Below are 16,782 nucleotides of genomic sequence, written 5' to 3' on the forward strand. Positions count from 1 at the left end.
CAAAATGGCGGGTGCGTCCGGGCCAGCAATGCCCCTCCGCTCTCCGGTGCTCCGTGTCTTTCTCCGGGGGTCCGCTTCCCGCCCACACCCTCCGGGTGTCAGCGCGATCAGGGCGAGACGCGTTGTCGGTTTCCCCGTCTCCTTTCACGGCATCTCCCGTATTACACAGATACGCTCCGCCGCCATCTTGCGGCTCGGGGTGCGGCGCTGGCGGCAGTTGCCGGACTATGTCTCGTCCGGAGGGCTAGGGATGCGCCCAGGTGTCCGCCGTCTCCCCCGCTGTGATGCTGCCTCCTTCCGATGCCTTGTGCAGCGATCTGCTCCCACTGATACACTCCGTGTATCTGTCGAGAGGCGCCCAGATGCGGAGCCTCAGCAAAGCCGGACCGCCATCGTGGCTCGCGTAGCCACGCCCCGGGTACATCAATAATCATATCAAGCTTTTGACATTCAAATCTGTCATACATGATGCCAATTAGAGACATCAAGCATAGGCTGTACGATCATAACCCCCCACCCTATCCGAGTCCCTGGTATACCCTCCACGCTTCCCAAATATTCTCTCCTTTCTTGGGTCATTCAGAAATCTTAAGAGCAGGGGAGTGTTTTGTGCACTGGCTTTAAACTCTGTGGCCTTTGTCACCGTGTTTAGATAAAGTGCCTATTCACCATCTATCGAATTTGTACGTGTGCAATTTATTTCAAGAGTCCACAGGCAATCACGGGTTACTGGGCTCCAAATGCAACAATAAGCGTGTAAGATCAGCTTCTTACAAGAAGTAGCGAGGCACAGCAGAAGTATATGAATTCCAAAGTAGGTTTATTGCAGTCTAGAAGTAACGACCCCATCCAGCATCAACACCCTGCAACGGCCAACTCAACAGTTGCTTGCATTCTACCCCACATCACCATGTTCCACAGGTTCCATGTTCCAATTCTGGTAACCTAGGAACAGTAAGTTAGGTGCAGTTCTAAGACGAGAACACTACAGCGCCTTCTACCTCTGATGTCCTGGGGCTTACCATACTTTGGACCCAACATGAATCACCTCATACACACCTTTAGAAAGTAGCCCCAAACGTCACAAGGCAGAGTGGTCCAAGGCTTATTCAGAGAGGTGGGGTGAGGTAGAAACTCAGGACTCTGTTAAGCGTATAACAACAGTTAATAAAATATTGTTCGGTCAGTGTTTATTCTTCAGAAAAAAAATGATTTTAATTGTGATACCCAGCAGAACAATACCTGTAAAAATGCATAGTGCAAAATGAAAAGCGCAGTTGAACTGGGCAGCGAGTTAGCCAGCGCTAACATGAGGGTACTCCCAGACTCTTACAGGTAAATACCCTGGAATGAAACACAGTGCAAAATTAATTAATTTGTCCCCAAGGGGCTGGTAAGCTTCAATTTTCCTAGCACTTATGTTGGACTGTAGTTACCACCAGTATGAATAGATATGGTTATTTCTAGATCACAGTTGCAGCTGTCCTAGTGTGCATTGCCAACTGCAGTCCCTGGGATGTTTCAGGAAATGCTTCTGTCGGCCTTGTCCTGAGATAGCTTCCCTGTTACTTGTGTGCAACCACACAGAGCCACAGAGAGAAACCTTTAGGACTCTGTTGATGCCTTGGACGTCGTCTGTCCGAAGCACTGTGCTCAGCCATTCACCTGCGATTCTGGGCATGATGGGTGCTTGGACATGGGTATGGGGGGGACCATACTGCACTTGCTCTTAAATTAGGGGTTATTTTTATGTGGATCTTCCCCTGACGCACAGCTTGAGCGTACCACCCAATCAAAACGAATAGCTCTCTCCACGCCTCACCAGGTCATAAATGATCTTGTCTGAAATACAGATTAAACTGCCGAATGTGCCTGAATTTTTTTATTAACAAAAATGACTGTTGTTTTGTTCTTCGTTGTCACGTGAAACCTTGCTGACCTCCTTCCACAGCTCTCTGCATGCTGGTCAGAGATAGCGCTTGAAGTGTCCACATTACAGGGCACACTGCAGGGGCACAAAGGTCCCTGAGCCTGCCATACAGGAGTCTGGTAGCACAGATTCTTCCCTCGGCTACTGTATGCCAATGTCTAGTTTTTCCACATGGATCTTAAATGCCCTCCTCTATTGGGGAGCCTTTTGTATGTATAGGAAATTCGCCATTACGCCTAGCCAACAGTCAGAGGGTACTTCCTCCCCCCTCCCCCCCCCCCCCCTTCCCCAGGTGGTTCAAGCCTGCTTGTTGAAGTACAATACAAGAACTTCAAGGCGCTTGTTCTGGAACCTGCCAAAGGGTAGTTGGCAGTCAGTGACACCAATCCTGGAGCTCCGTGGTCATTTCTGGTGCCACTGGTATGGGGCCCCTGGCACTGATAGATAAGAAATCCTGATGCATCAACTGGAGGTTTCTGCCCCACATTTATTCTCTGGTTGCAGACAGAGACTTTGGATTCCACAAGCCCAGGAGTCCTGCAAATTCACATTGCTGACTGGGGGCACAATCAGTCCTCCCTTCGTAGGTACCATCTGCACACGCAGGAGCTTCCAAATGAATTCCTAGTCTGTGACAGCATATATGCTCCTTGCTCATCCTACACAAATACTGTGTAAATATACATATGATATATGTCATTGCCTTCACTGTCAGTCCTATACAGCCCTGTGAGCGTACGGTGGTTGGCCCGGTGAGCTGATGGTGGTCATGCTTGGAGATGAATTTGCTGTGCCCCTTCTTACCACAGTGCTCTGCTTGGGGCATTTCCGGTCCAACAGTAAGCCGCTGAGATTTGCAGCTGCACATATTTTAAGTGCTGTAAAATGGATGGTGTAGCAAGGTGGCTGAAATTTGACCGTTCAGTTTGCTACTTCACTCAGAGGTCGTGCTGCAAGATGATCATAATTGATTCTTAAATAGATTAGAAACTTTTTTCCAGTTTTGCCTGATGACAGTGGTGCACGTGGTGACCCCACTTGGGTCTTACGCAGTTATCGTGGCGTTTGCTTACCTCACGAGCACTGTGGTTTGGTCAACTAATGAAAATCGGACCATTCCAGCAATTACAACTCCTTCCATCACGTAAATGTAAAATGACAAATTTGGAGGATTGTATATCGCCCGACGTGAGAAGCCGGGAAAGCTCAGAAGATGTTTTTGGGTACCAGCTTGGGCATTTCGTACTGCAGGGCTTTGTTACTTGTCTGGAAATGAAAATCTTGGCACATTCGTACCGAAAGCCGTTCCCAGGTTATGAATCATCGGCTCTTTCTCATGCAGAACACTGTGCAGACGTTGGCCGAGCTGCCTCTTGTGTATCACGACCATCGCTCTCCTCCAGCCTTCCTTTTCCTCACATTAGGTGCACAGGCCACCCATGCGATGACCCAATAGCCAAAGCGAACATAGGTGGCAATCCTTCTCCTACTGATCTCTCTCGCTCTTACTCTCTCTCGCTCTTTCTCTCGCTCCCCCCCCCCCCGTCCTCCTCCCCACTACCCCCTCGCCAAACACCCTCGCACTTTCCAGCTCTATTCCCCAGACTTTGATTTCCTGCTTAGCTGTGGATTTATGACTTTGGAGTTTGTTATTTATTGGTCTGTCTTTCCTACTCTGATTTGTGACTGAAATAGGAGAGGGCGAGCCTTCAAATGAAAATTTCTGCAAGCCTTAGCATGTGACCAACATAAAAATGTTAAATGGCACATCGCATAAAAGAGTTTTCCATGGTGGAATGATATGGAGGTGAGTGGCAGTTCTTTCCTGGTCTGTCTTTAAGCCGGGTGCACCTCCATGCAGAAATTGGGGAAAGCACTATCCCATGTCCTTCCATAAATCACAGCCCTCGATTACCATTTTAATTTGTTTCCTCCAGAGTCACATGAGTATTGCTAGGCGTGTTGATCTCAGAGGCCACTTGCATTATTAAAAACAAAATGTCAACATTGTTTTAAGTTGTTAATTTTTTAATAGTTTGTGTTAATGTTGAACCCTCCAGTTTATCAATAAGTAAGCTCTTTATTGGGCTCCCTACCTTATGTCAGTTACTCACCTTCATTTCCACATATTTTCCCTATATAAAGGTGTGATTAATCTGGACCCAAAGTGAGATACCAGGATCTCTGCTTTCCTGGTGTACTTACTGAAGACTTACAGAAGCTGACTCCCTTGAGGTTCATAGTAATAGATTATCTTGGCCCAGCTCTAGGTCATTCACTTAAAAAATGCCAATGTTTAGTATTTCGGTAGCACATATTGTGTTTAGCGTGTTTCCAGCTGCTCCCGATTCACGCAAATAAATTGGGGGTGAGAGGGGCATATAAAGTGATGCACAAAAAATGATAATCTATAGTCAACTAAAGATGTCTGAGTCAATTGCTGTCCTCTTGGTTCCCTAGTCCATAGCCCTCAGTTAAACCCCCTATACTGTTTATCCTCCAATATCATTATACTCTTTGGAGGAAGAAGGTCACATATGGAAAACAGGTTGACTGGTCACTCTCGCTTATCCTGAAGCACATTTGGTGTTGACCCACAGCTCGCTTGCCTTTTCAGAGATTCTCATCTTTGAATTGGAGACTGAAATCCTTTGCCTTGAGTTGTAAACCATCAGCTGGTTTGGGATTTCTCTGCTTCTGTTTGCGGGAATTCTTTAACTGTGGAAGGGTAATTTAATGTTGAAATGTGCATTAGTAGTGAAATCCCTACGGAAAATCTTAACTTCTGATTTTTGGTAACAAAAAGCTTGTATCAACATCAATGTATAATCCAAGGCATTACTTCTAAAAAGAATATAACTTTATGCACGTAGCATGGTAAAACTGGTTGTCTCATGACAAGCGCAGATTTGTGGCTCATATGGTGTTAGCAAAATGGGTTCTAACCTGTGAAACCTCAATTTTACTTTGCTTTTTGACCTCTGGTATTTTGACCTGAAGTGGTATGACTCTTCCTAATGGAGTCCTAACCGCTATGGCAAAACTGGCCTATGAGCTGAAACGTTATATATATATATATATATATATATATATATATATATATATATATATATATATATATATATATATATATATATATATATATATTACCTACTGGCGATAGCCAGTAGGTAGTTATAGTTAGGACCACGTTTCCATAGGAAAACCTCAACATTCTATTTTGAATAACTTTGGCGCCGGTCGACGAATCCTCGCGAATTTCTCAAAATAGGTGGGGCGCTACGCTCCGCTCCTACCCTGAAAGTCTCGGGGGGATTCGTCAAGCGGGGGCTGAGATAAAAGGGGGGTCCCAAAACGCGTTTTTCCCATGCATTTTTCCATAGGACCTTTAGAACGAGCTACAGCCCGAATGGCTGAACAGAATTACTCAAAATTTGGCAGAGAGGTAGTCCCTAGGTCAAGGAAGTGCCTTTTGTAGGTTTGGTGTAAATCTGTTCAGTAGATTCTGAGAAAATAGCCTTTAAATCAATATATATATCTGAGCCAGCTTACGGTACGCTTACCGTACGCTTACGGTAAGCGTACGGTGGCGTGCGCGAGCGCGATTCTGATTGGCTCTTAGATCTTAGTAAACATTCGAATCGGCCGAAACCAGGAAGCGGCGGCCGCCATTTTGTCTCTCGCACTGAGAGAGATTTTTAAAATCGGAAGCCCAAAAACATGTAAAGGGGCTGTTTTGACAACTCCCTCCCACATAGTCATGTTGAGGGAGTCCCCAAACATCCCCCAAGTGCAAAAACGGTTTTATTTTTTTTTCGGCAATTTCGCGGGGTACGCTTACCGTACGCTTACGGTAAGCGTACGGTAAAAAAATAAAAATAAAAAAAACACTATCCACACTTACCCCACCCCCTGTGCTTTTGGTGGCCGAAAAAACTTAGCATTTAAAAAACCGTACTAATTCACTGAAAAAACCCTAGGTTTCACACACGTTATAGTTAGGAATTAGCATTTAAAAAACCTTGCAAATTCACTGAAAAAACCATAGGTTTCACACATGTTATAGTTAGTGGAAATTTTACTGATAAAAAACCAATGAAATTGCCCCGTTATAGTTAGCGCAGGCAACTATAACTCACGCGACCGCAATCCTCTGCTGATGACATATGTGTCTTTATGAAAAAAAAATATTTGTAATATATGTATAGCTAAAAATGTATGGAAGAAGACATGGGCAAATAAGTGTCTAAATACAGTATTAGCATCAGCAGAGGATTGTGGTCGCGTGAGTTATAGTTGCCTGCGCTAACTATAACGGGGCAATTTCATTGGTTTTTTATCAGTAAAATTTCCACTAACTATAACATGTGTGAAACCTATGGTTTTTTCAGTGAATATATATATATATATATATATATATATTGAAAAAAACATAGGTTTCACACACGTTATAGTTAGGTGGACATTTCACTCGTAAAAAACTAATGAAATTCCCCCGTTATAGTTAGTTGAGATAACTATAACTCGCGCGCCCGCAATCCTCTGCTCAGGACGTCACATATTACATCACTCATGACATGGTCAGTGGCATCACTCATGACATCACTGATGACATCATCCTTGTGATAGAGTGGCGGTCGCGCGAGTTATAGTTATCTCAACCAACTATAACGGGGGAATTTCATTGGTTTTTTACGAGTGAAATGTCCACCTAACTATAACATGTGTGAAACCTATGGTTTTTTAAGTGAATTTGCAAGGTTTCTTAAATGCTAATTCCTAACTATAACGTGTGTGAAACCTATGGTTTTTTAAGTGAATTCGTACGGTTTTTTAAATGCTAAGTTATGTATTTATTATTATATTTTTTATATATTTATTTTACAATAAACTACGTTTTTTTTTTTAATGGTTTTTCACAGTTTTTTTCTGCCTTCGGGGTCCTTCAGGGACCCCCTGACAAAGGCTAGGGGGTCAGGAACTCTCTACCCTGCCCCCTTTTCACGTTCGCCACCTTCCTTTTTCACTCTCACACTCAAAACAAACAAAATGGCGGCCGACACTTCCTGATTTCGACCGATTCGAACGTTGACTGACATGTAACCACCAATCAGAATTACGCTTGCGCGCACCGTGCGCGGCTATAGATATTTATGTACTTTAACTGCAATTTTCTCAGGAACTACTGAACAGATTGACTCCATATATGCAAAAGGCACATCCCTTACCTGAGGACTACCTCTTTGCCAAATTTCAAGTAATTGTGTTCAGCTGTTCGGGCTGTACCTTCGACTAAAGGTCCTATGGGAAAATGCATGGGGAAAACGCGTTTTGGGACCCCCCTTTTTTCTCGGCCCCCGCTTGACGAATCCCCCCGAGACTTTCAGGGTAGGAGCTGAGCGGAGCGCCCCATTCGTTTTGAAAATTTCGCGAGGATTCGTCAACCAGCACCAAAGTTATTCAAAATAGAATTTTGAGATTTCCTATGGAAACACGGTCCTAACTATAACTATCTACTGGCGACCGCCAGTAGATTATATATATAATATTCACACACACTGCGCATGGTCCATGTGAATTAAAACCAGTGTGGAGTATTTAATGGGCTTTAATGTATGAGCATAAAACCCCCTTAAGATCTCCCATATGTGGTTGGTACCCTCAAAGGATGAAGATAGTGTGCAACACTGGGATGTAGAATGTGGGAATAGTCCTGAAGTCCTTTGAAGTGGATCAGGATCCTGCGAAAGGAGAAAGCAGAGAGACAGATTCTCCTCTCACATGTAGGGACAGTCCTGCTCTCTTCATGCTTCATTCTTACCCAGAGCTGTTAGCTACTTTACTCGGCTTGCAGTGAGTGGGAAGTCCTCGCTCTTCTTTATGCCTTTCGGTTCCCATGTCAGGGCACATCAATCTCCCAGCTAAGTGTAGCAAACTTTAGCATGACCAGTGGGGCTAATAAACAAAACTGTTGGAACTGCCTGAAAGCCACTCCAGGGCAACATCTCTGGGTAGAAAACAAGGTCAGTGTGTCAGGATGATCATTGACCAGGACCCACATAACCAGTGTTGGTGAGAAATACTTGAGCTCCAGAGACAAAATCTTGTCCGCTTCCTTTATAGTTTGGGACAATCTGGGCAAGAACCCTGCTAGGAGAGCTGTAGACTTCATGAAGAAGGAGGAACTGTCTGCTGGAGAAAAGGGATCGCTGGAATGCATCCCCTAGAGGAGAGTTTACATTATGGACTCCTCAGCTCAACTGCCTGGTGAATAAGAATCTGTGCACGAAAAGTGAGTCCTGCGCCTGCTGGAGAGTCTGCCTCCACCTTGAGGGAAGAGGCCAAAGTAGAAGGATACCACATGGAAACGAATGCAGCAGCTGTGCAGAAACGACCAAGAATGGTGATTTTATGGAATATGCTCTAAGAGACCCTTTGTTGTGCAGTAAATCTCTACAAACCTGATAAAAATTGGTGCAGCAGTTGTGGAGTAATGAGCATTTGAAAGATCTCCTTGTGTGGATCACCAGAGTATTTTCTACTGTGACCTTTCCTGCAGGAAAAACAAGTTTGAATCCTAGCATGGGTGCCCGCGAGGGACTGCGGCAATGCCCCCAACCACACTGGGTATCTGCAAAGAGGCAGCAGTGTGCCCGAGTCTGCCCAGCAGCAGTGACTGAAACATTTCTAGGTGTACGTCTCCTAGGAGAGAGAAGGCGGGTGGCCAGAAGAAGCATGGCACCTGCAATGAATCATCCTCCAGGATCTTCCTTCTGTCAAGGCCCTATTTCAATTAAACTGTTTATGTAGGATCATAACGAGTTTCTGTGGAACCGAATAAACAATGGGGTAGCAACCTATCTTAAATTCTGCCTGAAGTTTTGTATTTTTCTTGGAGAGTGGTTTACGGGGTGGGAGTGAGAGGAGGACTTTTCACTGATCTCTAATCTCTATTTCAGGCCTCCCTAAAAACTTGTTTTATCTCTCCAGAGAGAGAGACCTGATTTTAATGACAAAGTGGGAAGGTTTATGTTAAATGATAGAAATAAAAAAAAGGGTATTGCAAAGGACAATACACCTTTCTTGTATCATGTGAATGTACTGGTTAAGCCCTAGGGCTCACCGTGTTTGTTCTGGAAATCCATATATGTGTTGCAGATGGCCTCTTTAGGGCTGTTGATAATTTGGTATTCAAGGGCCTGCAGGAACGTAAATTGTCATGAGGTACCACACTGTTAATGTTAATGTCTGCAGAGTAGATTAATGGGTTTAGCCCCCCGCCCCTCCCTATAACAAATTTTCAGATTAGGTGATTTGATCCCTGGTTATTCTCCCAGTCCTCTGTTGGGAATTGTTGGGAATTGGTATTGCCTCAAGAACTTGTGTACTATTTCATATACTGTTCTGCCAACTGTATATTATGTACATATTTCTAATTGTATGTGTAGTATTTTGCTTTGTATGTGTGCTTAAGTACTTCTTTTTCTGACAGTCCTGGATTGCTGAGTTATTCTACCAGCATCACCTCCCTGAGCGAGCCTTGGAATACTCTGCTGTTGCTACCTATAGGGTCGAGTGCTGGAGCAGATAGCTTTGTTTTCAGTTTGGGTCAATTATAGTACAGGATCCTGGGAAACACCGGGTAAATTACCTCAGTTGATACAATTGAGGCCCAGTAACACCAGAATTCCCTTCCCTCTAAACCATTTTTCACCTGTGGTGACCTACAAGGAGGCTTCATATAGTCTCAAGAATTCTCCTTTGAACAGATGGTGTGATGATTGATCTCCGCGTCAAACTTCCCTCGATCAGTTGGCTGGTGCTAGCTCATAATCGGGCCATGTATAGTTTCTTTAAAATGTAGCATAGATTGAGATTGAATTCTTCCAAATGTTACTCTGGGTGAACTTTTAGGGAGGCTTTCTGATGTTGCTAGAGACTGCTGGCACCCAACAATTTTTCTCTAAATTTCAGCTCCCAGTAGGCATAGTCGAGATGATATGCGCTTGAGACCCTCATGGGTGAGTGGTGCGGTTTAAACCCCCTGATTGATTGATAGATTGATTATCTGGTGCCAGTGATGAGAATCAGGCACCTTTTTATCAGGGCATAAAACAGTGGAACCCAGAGCTACACTGTAGCTTAGGGGTTTAACATTGAAGAGCTTTTATTTGCTACCTCCTCCCAGGTTTGGTTGGAGTCTCTAGGCAAGGCTGACATGTCCTTTTGTTGAAATTTACCTTTTGTGATTGAGACTTTCTCCCACCCAAGTTTCCCCTTTTAACTTTGTTGCTTCTCCACCCCGGGAGTTGGGGAAATTGATCCCAGCATATACTTGAGCCTTGTTATCTGTGTTGTTATTGCTCATGATTCAAAAAATACTTTGTAGCTTCTCCTAGATAGGGGCTGGAGTTGCTGCCAGCCTCATATCTTTAATGGATAATGTGCATTATTAGAAAATACAGCAATGATATAAAGGCTATTGTTTGCTGGAACTCCACACAGCCTAACGAAGGTCAAAGGTTGAATACGTATCCCTGGGACAGACTTCAAACACATTAATAGCGGCCATGGCTAATTACAACCTAAAAGAAGCCAGTTTGCTCATTGAAGAATTGGATCGTCAACCTTTCATGAATGAGGAAGATGGGCACAGTTCACCAGTGAGTCTCCCTAGGTGGAGTGGGTTGTTTTGGGTGGGGGAACTGGGATGTTATTATTACCACAAGGGGGTTAGGCCTCCATGTATGTTATGTGCCAGGCCGCTCACCTGCTTTTGTCATGTTTGGCAAGCTTTCAGTTCTCAACTTGGCTGGTCTGATTCCTTGGGCTTCCCAGGATGCATAGCAAGGTGACAATTGCCTGGTCTGGTATCGTCCTGAATGAATGGTACTCTTTAGAGGCAGGTATGACAGACAGAACAGGATCTAGGGAGAAAACTTCTTCCTGTTTTGCTTACCGATGGGTGGAGACAAGCACCACCTACCTGTAGCACCACATGGACACTGACCCACCTTCTAGTGACAATGCATGCACTTGGTGATTTCTATCTCCTGGATAATCTTGGAGAGGGAGGGTTAGAAGGAAATGTTGGGTTTTCCCTGCCCAACCATACATAAGACTCTTAAGAGCAGCATAGCTGTTCTGGTGGGGTTGGGGGAGCTTTTTATCGATGTCTGATCATCGAATGGAGATCCCTCAGCTGGGATCCCTTTTGTTCCTTACATGTCTCTTACCACAAACTCTAGTACATGAACCAAGTCTTATGGAATGCTACTTTGATTTTGCACCTGTGAGGTGGAGATTATTAGATTGATATGGCACAAAAAATGTGTGGGGCCAATTATATAACAGCCTGCCACTAACCATCATCTGCCATATAATGGGTTGAGGTATGATATTTCTTTGAGGACAAGGTGGGGTACTTTAGTTGTCACTTCCCTCACCAAAACGCAATGCAGGACTGTCGCTTTAAATTGGCATCTTGGTTATTCTGTGGGTATCCGAGCCCACGGAATAAAACTCTGCCTTAAGAGCATGCAGGTAAAAAGTGAGAAATACCTGATTGGGAGAACTGCTTTCTTAGAGCTGTAAGCCTTTTATCCTTTACCATGGTACCCGAGATTTCCTTTTCCAGGAGAAGGGTGAAAATACCTTTAACATGATAAGGAAGTTTTCTTCATGCAGAGTCAGAGGAACATTTTGAGACAAAGGACCTCATTTAGAGTTTGGCAGGAGCTGAAAATCCTTTAACGTTTATAACCCCAAAGAAATTGGAGGATATTCAGTTCCCTCAAAATGATGCCTAAAGTCCCTCGACCAAAATTCCTGTTTTTAAAAGTCTGGATATGCAACATTTTTTTTTTTTTTTTACCTCTTAGATACGCATTACATGTTCCTTAACTTGTGCTCCAAGGGTTGGGGCGTGTCGGGGTGAAGCAGAGAGGCACAAGCCATCAGGGAGTGCTGCATGCACTTTACTTTGTTCTGTGGCCAAAAGGCATATTTGGATAACCATAGGCTTCAGCTGCTGTGTGATTTTTCGGCACCTTCTAATGTCATATCATAAAGCATTTGTCGAACCCTATTCCTGGCTTGGCGTGGTAGCAAAAATCAGGCATGGGCTACTAGGACCTGTGAGAAAGAGATTATAAGTTGCTGAGGTGGATGGTAGTCCTCAGCAAGTAATAATGTCATTATTCTAGTTAGGTCCAGCATAGGTTTTAGTAATTAAAACCTGAGCTCATCCTCTGGTAGCTATGACACAGAGCATACAGGCTTAAATTAACAAAATGTGTAAAGTATTTAGGAGTACCAAAACAGTTAAAAAGTCAAAAACACAATAAAAATCCTGATTCAGTTTATAAAAAATAGAGAATAATTTATTGAACGAAATGACAACCAAACCCCAAGTTCAATAAGGGATACCTGAGATATGAATTTTTAAAGTGTAAATAAAAAATTTGCGTCAAAAAGCCTTAAGCACTAACCATGGTTATCTGATTGCGCTTCACCGGGACCTAGGCATGATTTAAGGCTGACACCAATGGAGTACAGGTCAGATTCAGAAACCAGGTTTGTCCTGGTCGGAAGATTTACCTTCTGACTTAATCTCGGACATAGAAGTCAAAAATCATAAGCGTGGCAAGCCTGCGGTCGGGAAGGGCTTCACGAGACCGGATAGTGGTCAGATGACATCCCAGTGAAGCTATTGACTTTTTCTTTTGGCAAAAAAGCTCTGGATGGGAGAAATTCTAAATTTGTGGTCAAGGAAGATCCCTCACCAACCAGATACCTTTGGCGCCTGCTCCAGGTGAAAATTTCCATATTCAGACTTGGTCACTGTTTTGAAGCTCTCATTCATCCAGCTGGGCAAGGCTGCAAGCTTTAGTCAAACAGGGCTCCACAAGGCTGGATACCCTTCACTCCAGTGGTATTTAACCTGTGGTCCGCAGACCCAGTGATACTTAGCCTGTGGTCTGCTGACCCCTGGGAGTCCACAACGCCCAAGTAGGGGGTCCGTAACTGTTTAGAAAATTAATATTAAGATTTATAAAGTGTATATATAAATAGAAAAGCAAAATAGAAAATGTTAAAACATTTTGTAAATGTAAATATATTTGAAATTAGAGGCAAATAAATGGTGTTTGTAGCATTGACTTGATGATTATTTTTTTTTGGGAGCAGCACAAGTACAGTGAACAGAATGTTGTATGGAGGTTGGGTGGCCCCGATTTGAAGTACCAACACAAAGAGAGCATGCTTTAGGATCCAAATAGACCCGGTGATATGTGAGAGTTTAATATATCTTTGTCTTTAAGAATTAAAAGCTGAATTTAGAAAAACTCTAAACTTGCCATTAAAATTGAACATTTTCTATATATCTTATCGTGAATTAAATAGAATATTCAAATATTTGTGTATGTGATGTATATTTGTTTCTGTATTTTTGTGTGCTGTTTCAGGTTTAAATCGTTACAATTAATTATGTCAAGGTCCCTGAATTCAGTGGAGGGTCCATAGAAGTAAAAAAAATAAGAAATTCTGCTTCACGCAATGTCACGATGAAATAGATTTGCTGCTGTGGAAACGCTCCGCTAGGGAATAATCTGATTCTTTGGCCTACTGGCAACATGTTTTCATCAGATTGTCTAGGCAGGTTTGTCCTGATCCTCCAGCGGTCTTTGGAACCAAAGTTTCTAGGTCCGAGGTCTTTAGGATGATAAGAGGAGTACTCTTTGACAAAGCCAAGGGTCCCAGGACCTCAGGAACAGCACTTGAGGGTCTCAACTTCAGCATAAGCCACCAGCAGGACTCCGGGATGTCCAGTTGAAACTGGTCAGCTGGGCACATCAGACAAAGGGCTTCAGCAGCTTGTTGTGTCCCTGTGCCTTAATAGAAGGTCAGCCAACTGGCCCTTGCAGTCCACTTCTTTGTCCTGGGCCCAGGTGAAAGTATAATAGCAGGTGCAGTCTTTCTCTCTTTCACAGGTCCATAAGTATTCTGAAGAGGGTTCCCAAGGGTGCAACATTTATGAGGGGCACAAGTCTGTGGGTGGAGGTGACTCCTGGCCGCTCCCTAACCAATTTGGGGAAAGTTCCAAGGGTTAACCGTACCCACTTGCAGCAGTTCCTGTGTGCCATACTGCATGCAAACAGTCCCACTGTGCCCCTCTCCATTTAAAACCAAGATAGCAGAACCTTTCATCCCCTCTGCAGATCTCCTGTGTTCACACTAGGGGCGTGACCTGTGAAAGGAGCAACCCCTCCCCTGTGTTCACTTCAATCCAGTTCTGGGCAGTTTCCCCTCCTACTGGGATTGGTCCCTGTCTGACTAGGTGAACAAAAGAGGACCATGCACAGGTGTCAGCTAACATTTGCCTGTGACAGAATAGGTCTCTTTGAAGTTAATCAAGTTCCTGCGGACAGCCCACATGGTCATCCTGCCAGAGGAACAGAACACCTTCCCACACCCAAGGCCTTTGTGTCTGCTCTTGGAGCACGTTCACACCTCATCAAGAGGGCTATTGAGCGCCTGGGTGACAGTTGGAGCTCCTGTAAATGGGCTTCTAGAGCTTTAGGCAGGAAAACAGAAACTTTCTAAACGTACCTGTTCCAAAATATGTGTTACAAATCTGACTTTACCAGTGAATTGGGCTTGTAATAAATATTCAAAAATTATATTTATCGATGTTACCTAGCCGGGGATAGCCCAATGTTTTCCAGTGAAACATCTAACTCTGCTACAGTGAAAATAGCTTTTGGGGTCTTTTCACTGAAAGAACATGTTGAACATTAAACTTGTATATGGCCTACTTTTAAATATCATGCACCCTGCCTTGTGGGCAGTAAAGCTTACTTAGTGATGACTTATTAACTTAATAGGAGGGTTTAGGCCTGTTAAAAAGGGGGTAGTTTGGCAGGTCGAATTTGCAGTTGTAAAACTACACAGCCAAGCTACAGTGGTAGGCCTGCAGTCATGTTTCACTATCAGTTTAGTGGGTGGCACAATGGGTGCTTCAGTCCACTTGTGACATTGAACTTGCAGAACTTGGGCACACGTTGTACCATATACTGGGGGCTTATAGGTAAGTTAGATTTGCCAATTAGGAGTACAGTCAATTTTGATATATTTTAGGGGTCTTAGCACATGCACTGGGGCCTGGTTAACAGAATCACAGTGCACAGATCAGATTAAAAATGAACAGCAGCATCAGTCCAACGAAATGAGGGTGACCATGCAAAACGAGGCATTTTCTTACAAAGTCCCCTTCAAGATGAAATGTGAGAGCAACTCAAACATTCCTTTGGCAGTGGGGAGCCTGGAAAGGCCATCTGAGTTTGCATGGTCAGACCCAGGTCTGTGCTCCACTGTAAGGTCCATACCCTGTAGGGAGATGGACCACCTCAACACTGTGTTTTTTCCCCTCTCCTCTGTATGAGCCATCTGAGAGGCCTGTGGTCAGTTTGAATACGGAAAATAGTCCTAAACAGGTAGAGTGTCCGCTTCTTGAGTGACCAAACCACATCAAAAACGTTATTCTCAATATCACTCCAATCCTGCTCTCTGGGTAGTAGACGTCAGCTGATAAAGGCAAATGGTTGCTTCTGGCCCTCATCATTTAGCTGTGCTAACACTGCCCCAGTCTGATGTTCTGAAGCATCTGTTTGGAGCACAACTGCTTGCTGAAATCAGGTTCCTTGAGTGCTGGAGCTGTACACAGCGCCTCCTTCAGGGTGTCAAAGGCCTTCCGACTCTCTTCGTCCATATGACCTTTTATGGCTGCTGCTCTGATGTCAGCTCTGTCAACTGGCTACAGTTGTTCCATACCTCTTGATAGAACTTCTGTAAAAGCCTGTTAGACCCAGGAATGCTGTGACCCGAGTTTGGGTTATGTGAGATTCCCAAACCATGATTGTCTGGATCTTGGGCTGGAGAGGCTGCACAAGTTCCCTGCCAGCTTGGTGACCCAGGCACACTACAGACCCCTGGCCCTGTCGAGCACTTGTTGTCCTTGATAGTCAGTCCTGCCTGTTACAGGGCCTGAAGCACCTTAAGGTGAGTCAGGTGTTCCCTGGTAGTTGGAACTAAATACATCAATATAATCTAGATATACTCTAAAGCTCTCCAGCCAAGACAGTGCTCTGTTCACTAGCCTCTGGAAGGTGGCAGGGGCATTCTTTAGTCCAAAGGACTTTACCTTAAATTGGTAGTGGTCATTCGGAGTGGAGAATGCTAATATTTCCTTAGCTTCCTCAGTCAGGGCTATCTGCCAGTACCTGGAAGTGAGATCAAATGCACCGATATACATGGCAGCCCCAAATTTTTCTGTGAGCTCATCAGCTCTGAGAATGGGGAATGACTCGCCTGTTTGGTGAAGGCATTCAGTTCAGTATAGTCCACACAGAACCCGAGTTCTGGAGTCCCCGTTTTGGGTTGACCTTAGGATCCAGCCCAAGGGCTAATTTACAAGCAGGAACAACATTTTGAAAACTTTTACCTTTGATGCTGACCCTTACTTGACTGACAATCTGTATATTTAGTTTTTGATAGGTAAGCTGTCACCAGTGTCAATGTCATGAGCTCTCCACTGAGTCAGTGCAGGTGTAAGTGGGAACATTCCAACAAACTGCCCCAACAATTGGTGACAGTCTATGCTTCTGCTCTGGCACGGTAGAGGAGAGCACTGCACCCTCCACTGAACCACCCTTGACATTGTGGGGTAGGAGTCCTGGGAGAGGCTCATTCTCCTCTTCGCCATCAATGACCATAAGCATGGGGGTTTTTTGTTGTGTTTTTTAACGGAGTTTTATATAGCGTGAACTTGATCCGAAGGTATCTGGTATCAAGGC

At 44.2% G+C, this 16,782-nt stretch overlaps 1 protein-coding gene across 1 annotated transcript in view; it reads left to right on the plus strand.

Annotated features, from left to right (window-relative positions):
* ACBD6 (acyl-CoA binding domain containing 6) overlaps window positions 1–16,782 on the plus strand; it is a 299,090-nt gene that overhangs the window by 93,534 nt on the left and 188,774 nt on the right. The gene's annotated exons all lie outside the window — the stretch shown is intronic.

The sequence above is a fragment of the Triturus cristatus genome, chromosome 4_2 (assembly GCF_964204655.1).
Source record: "Triturus cristatus chromosome 4_2, aTriCri1.1, whole genome shotgun sequence".
NCBI lineage: Eukaryota > Metazoa > Chordata > Amphibia > Caudata > Salamandridae > Triturus > Triturus cristatus.